The sequence below is a fragment of the Teleopsis dalmanni genome, chromosome 2 (genome assembly GCF_002237135.1).
Source record: "Teleopsis dalmanni isolate 2A chromosome 2, ASM223713v2, whole genome shotgun sequence".
Lineage (NCBI taxonomy): Eukaryota > Metazoa > Arthropoda > Insecta > Diptera > Diopsidae > Teleopsis > Teleopsis dalmanni.
The window spans coordinates 230,777,397-230,784,019 of record NC_051847.1 but is presented as its reverse complement, the minus strand read 5'-3'; the positions used below and the strand labels follow the sequence as shown (position 1 = coordinate 230,784,019).

Below are 6,623 nucleotides of genomic sequence, written 5' to 3'. Positions count from 1 at the left end.
AATTGGCAATCGCCAAATATCGTTGAAGACGATTACAATTGCTCTTAAATTGATTATTTTTGGTGATAAAATTTTTATTGTCGCTAAAAGTGAAATTGTCCTTTTTTATACAAATTGGCCAATTACTTCGTACGTATTAAGTATTTTGTTTATATATATTTAATAATTAAGTTATTGTGATAAAAATAAACTTGCGTTAGTTGAAATTACATTCAATTAAATAAATAATTATTAAAAGAATTATTAATATCACAAAAATTTTGTAGCAGTAATATAGTGAGAGTGTATTTGGCACTTAGTGAAAGTAAAGATAAAGTTAAAACTTGAGGAGCGTCGCACTCATTAACTGAAATTTATTCATATGTACAAAAATAATTCAACACTTCAATATACATATTTAATTTAATTTATAACATAACTAGTTTAACAATATACTATACATGGTTATATTTTAGATTATAAATAAAATATTTATATTTATTTCTTCTAAGGATCAGTCTAAACTGATCGTAGATATATCACTTATTGTATTCATTAGATTCATTCCAAAATTCTGAGTCTTCAAAGATTGTAATAGTTGTACTATATTGATTGGCATTCTGATTGAGCATATCATCAGCTTCCATATTCTGACTTTCTATTGCAACAACATCAGTATTATGTATTTCAACCTTTTGTTCCGAATTTTGTATAACTAATGGAGTAGGTTTTTTAATGCTTTTTTAATGTAACTACATAAAGTTACATTAAATTCATCATTTCTTCCGAAAATAAATGTGCTTCATTTGTATGACTCTCCTTTTGCAGCAAGCTTAGCCTTTTAGTTTGGAAGATACTTCTGTCAAGATCTTTATCTTTAGCTGCCGACTTTTCGGGAGTTTCTGGGTTTTCAATTTCTACTTCATTTGTTTTACAAGTTTTATTTTTCTGTTGCATACGTGCTTCTATCATAACATAATTCACATTTAAATTCTTTAACTATTTCGGAAGACTTGATATTCCTCATAATGCAAGGATTATGACCTCCAACAGAACCACACAATTTACACAGAATTAAATTCCATTTACCTAAATTTTATATTTTTAATTACTAATACATTTTTAATTGATATAAAAATAATACCATTAACTTTATCTCCTATATAATTCCGTCCACTGGGACATATGTTAGGCATGTTTCTATATCACAATGATGTCTGAGGTGCAAATCACTAAAGGCACCTTCTTCTTGTTCCCACTCTGCAACGCGGTCGGGTACGAATATACCTTGATTCTTCACTATTTCAGGAAACTGTTCATCTCTACACCAAATACACTTTAAATAGTATCCTGCAGTGGATGCATACTTTTGCATGCATGGGCGATGTACATAGCCATTTCCACAACATTTACCATAAATCCATAAGTTTGGAAAGTAAAAGCCCGTTATTTCTTCGCATATCCAACAACAGTACTCGTTGAACGCTGGTGGGATTTTCATTAATTTACTTTAATTGTCGTCTAATGGCAGATATAAATCGCAGTACGACCGAAAATCATCAGCAAATTAAAGCAAGCATTTATTAATTATGCCACATTCTAAATGAAAAAATTGATTACATTTCTGGCATTCTAAGCTAGCGCATTTTTCTGTACAATATACGCAGTGACGCTTTTTTGATGACTTAATTTCTTTCCGAATATCATCCAATAAAAAACCTAAAATGTCATCGCATTTTCCCCCGTTTTGTGGCAGATTGGTAGAAAGCAACTAAAAATAAAATTGTTTTTATTAAAATATCAAATTAATATTAAAAATGTTAGTGAACTCGAATTTTTTTGTACTCCATCTAATCACCCAACAAATAGATATCCGTTTTATTATTTGTCGTTTTGTGACAGAGGTCACACACTTTTTTTTAACTGATCCACATATTATTTTAATTAAAATTTTAACATCCACAAACAACTTAATTACCGCTTTAAATAAAAACCAATAAATACTCGTTGCTTTGCGTTTGATATTGATTACTTTTATTCCAATACTTCTGAGTACTTGGTATCGAATAAAAAGTAATCGGTATCAAAATGGAAATATTTTATTATTGTGTATTAGAGGTTACACTTTTAATTAGGGGTATGCAAACATTCTCGGTAACTCGGTAGAACCAAAAACATAGAAATATAAAGACATGTAATTTGCCTCTGTTAAAAAAATCATGAATTCTGAAAAGGTACACGCAATGGGAAAAACATGTCTGTTCAAACGTATAAACAATCGAACTTATTATTTTATGTATGATCAATGCTATTTTGTTAGTGAAGTCAGCAATCAAACCAATAGCCAATATGTTGTATTTTGCTTGGACAAAATCATATAGAAAAAACTCTAATATCAGAGCAAATTCACACATAGCTTCTAGTTCATGCGTATGTAAGTTTCTTGGTAAATTTTTTCTACTCTTCTTTTTATTGCACACTTATTAAATATATATATGCATGGGTAGATGAGATAATATTTTTGAATGTGATGCTTGAATTTTGTTTGTGTGCTTTTTTTTCTTAAAATATATGACTGGCTTCGTGTGCATGAAATGTACAAGTCTTCCAAATTATTTAAAATGTGATTTTTGCTGGAATTTTATACTGGCTTCATACTAATATATGATATTTGCCTATGACATGATGCGAAAACACCGGAGTAGCGCAACCACAGTTGTTATTAGTGTAAATGCTCTTAATATGTTTGGCTATCAAGACTCGGCTATGCCATACAGTAACAATAGTTTCATGGAGAATATTCATAAACACCATATTATACAATAATTGATTATGTTTAATATATTAAGTTTTTATTATTATATTCTTATATCAAATACAATAGAATTATTAACTAAATTTTATTGTACAATTGTGTTATAGAAAAGATATGGCCGATTCTGGGAATTTGATATTACATAGATGTCGTATAGAAGTGAAACCCGCCGTAGCATCTGCCACAGACTATTTCAATTACAAAGGGTGGTATTCAGTTGTCTATTTAGTTTTCATTGATTACAAGTAAAGAACATGATCAATATTAATGAATAATTGTGCAACATCATTTCTGAGTTTAGATATAGATTTATGTATATTAATGTTGGAGCGCCGGGTCGATGTAACGATTCTAAAATTTTTGACAGTTCTTCATTACAAAAATTTCTATATAGTCCAATTTTAGGAAATAATTATAAAGCAATAAATATGATACATGTTTCGGCTATGGCAATGATTCCGTAAATAAAACATTTAATAACAACTTCGTACAAAAAAACAAAAATTTATCAAATTTTATGCATAAAATTATTATTAAACAAATTTAATAGAAATTTTACTCTGGAATTTTTAAATTTTCAATATTTGTTTTAAATACATTTTGACATTTCGCTTTAAATTCTTCTAAGATCGTAAAAAAATCTACGATATTAATACATTTGCAGAGTTGTATAGAAAAATAATTACCATTTCAAAGGAGATTTAAAATTAATCAAATTAATTAAACAAAAATAGATCAACTTTTGTATGGGAAATCTGAGATTAAACAACGAGGTTAGCACTTTAATCTCGATTTTTGCTTTAAACTATTTTTAATCACAATGTAAACTCAGTATTAGAGACATGTACATGAAATGAATAAATGAAAAGAAATATTTTGTTTTTTTTTTTAATTCTCTTTTCCATATAATTTCTTAGCTTATTTTTTCTTTACATGAAGTTCGCGCATATAAATAAATAAATAAAATTTATTGTAAACATAATAGATTTGTTTGAATAATTGTCTATTAGAAAATATTAAAATTTAAAATGAGGCTAAAATGATGAAATCCTCTCTAAGAAAGCGGATTACATATGTGGCAGATATGGCAACCACAAATAGTTTATAACACGCGAAAAGCATGATGGTAACATTGTGGCATCACAACCTAAGGTTGGTAAAAAAACAGAACGCAACAAACATCGCTCTCTTTTTTGCATCCGAACCGGTAACGGAAACGCACAGAAAAGTTAAGCAATAGTGGAATTAGCAATCCACACATATATGTATGTAGGTATAATCCGAAAACGCTACTTTGTTGTATTTTGAATTATATGTGGCGCTATATATTAAAATTTTATTAAAATAAAAGTAGTAATATATTCATTGTTAGTTCTAAATTTCTTGCTGGATTTATGTAGGTCTTAAATTTTGTTCCAATACTAATTTTACACTTAGATATATCGAAACACTTTCGTATGAATGTTGTTTAAATAATGGAATTTTGCTGTTGAATTGTCAAGTTATGTATAATATTTTAACCAAAGTGTGAGCATTACAATTCTAAGATCGCATAAATACCCTGAAATGAATTTTTAGTAACCATTTTTTTTTAGAAAACCATTTTTAGTATACTTGTAAATTGTCTCATTGACTGACTTAACTCATGCTTAAGTCATTCATTTTGCTAACTGGTTTCATAGTTAAGTTAGTTTTGCGAAATCGGCTCTAAAAGCAATATAGCTTCAATTTGAATAAGAAACATCGATTTAAAGCAGTGAATAAATACCGTACAAGTGATTTTAAGGTATGAGTTTTAGCTGTTAGCTGACTATAACTCAAAAAATAAGAAAGATATGACTAAAAAGAAATTTATATATGTTCAAACATGTGTGACGTCAGAGAGATCTTAAAGGGAAGTTTTAAGAGCACCCGATTTTGCATTATTCTTAGCTCTACCCACAGGACTCTTGACAGTATTTAAAGAATATATCAAGTGTATTTAACAGAGCGAGCACTATCTTATCCTGGCTCTTGAACTAATGCAATGCTTGTCCTATTTTGGTTCATGTTACGTACTTGATATTCACGAAATACAGACCGTTTATACCTATATATTAATTTTGTATATTGTCAGATTCCATATTTCACAGGAAAGAGATAGAAAGCCACAAATAATAGGTCTGTTCCACGAGCTACTCATAGTAAAACATGAGAAAAGCAGAAGTAAAATTTACAAAAAAATACTTGAAAATTTGCTGGTGGAACGCGCTTGTGTATACACAGTGTTTACTCAAAGTTACTATGAGTAGCTCGTGGAACAGACCTAATATGTATAAATCAGAAAAAATTTATATTTTCAATTTATATTTTTTTCGTGTAAATTTATTTTATTTTATCAATAAATTGTAAATGTATTAAGACAAAAAACGTTACTTATATTATAATAGTTTTAATATTTTATTTTGATTAAAATTACGCAATTTTAATAATGAATATATAATATATGTATTTATATTGTTTAAATTTAACACTTTCTTTAAGTTTTTAAAGATATTAATATTAACAAAGGGCAGAAACTATACATTTAACATTAAGGGATTTGTTTATAGGCGTGTGTGTATGTGTGCATGTGTAAATAATAATACAAATTTTATTGCAAGTATATATGCGTATATATGTATGTACAAACTAAGAATAAAAACAACAAAAATACCTTTCAACTGTAATATTCGATTTAAAAACTAAGTGCTAATATATAATATATAATACAATTTCTTGTTTTTGGTATGTTAATGCAATAACCGTTTATAACTAACATTTTGAAACTGTTGTAAGGCCCTAAATCCAAATTTCTCCATAACTTCCGTTTCAGAAAAATCTGTGCTTAAAAATAAGTTTTTGGTTTTTGAAAATTTTTTAAAGTATCGTAAGTTTAATATTGAAACGAGTTTTATTTGGTTTACTAAATCAAATTTTGGGTAGATTTATAGAAAAAATTTAATTCTTTTTTAGTTATAAAGCAAAGTAACAATATTTTTAAAATTTTAGCTAATTTTTATATATGTATTATTTTAGGAATATACAATAATACAAAAGAAATTCTTTGGATTCTCTAGCTTTTGTAGTTAAGTTGCAACTTTGAAAAGTGCATACACTGAAAAAAATTAAATGCTATGACTTATGTTTTGTAAGTAGTTTTTTTTTAAAACTGATTCTGTATGTATTGAATAAAGTTAAAAAATGTTCGTTGTTTGGGAAACCTTTGATTTTGTATTTTATGCAAGTAGTATATATTTTAAAATTAATTTATTTATGGATTTTCGTTGTAAATTTTGTCCTGTAATATTTTTTGCAAAATAATTATGGATAATATTATAATTTAATATATATAAATAAACTTTGTAAAATTGTTTAAAAAATTTGAGTGTTTCATTTACGTTAGCGTTCAATTAAGTTATTGTCAATTTTTTATTAACATTTTTAGTGTGCACTAAGAGTTTGAATTATAACGAACATTTTGTTAACAATTGTTTGTTATTAGTTTGTTAATTTTTTTTATTTTTTTTTTTGTTTTTTAGAATTTAGATAAGATTTCTTATACAACTTTAAATGATAAGAACACAACACAGCTTTTTTTCGTGCTTTACTTTTTCATCATCGAACTTTTGAATGTGTATCTATAACTATATCTAATTCGAAATATCCTAATTTAATTTTATTAAATAGTTTTCATAAGGCCAAATGAACTTTTCTTAATTAATAAAAGTATTTAAGCTTAAAAACTAGTTTTACAAAAATTTATAACTAACGCTTAAGATTTAAATGAACAAATAAGTAAGAATCGTAG

The 6,623-nt window shown here is 26.9% G+C and overlaps 1 pseudogene; it reads right to left on the bottom strand.

The window, feature by feature from the left end:
- Positions 1-518: 518 nt before the first annotated feature.
- On the bottom strand, positions 519-4,379 carry LOC119676929 (annotated as a pseudogene).
- Positions 4,380-6,623: the final 2,244 nt, after the last annotated feature.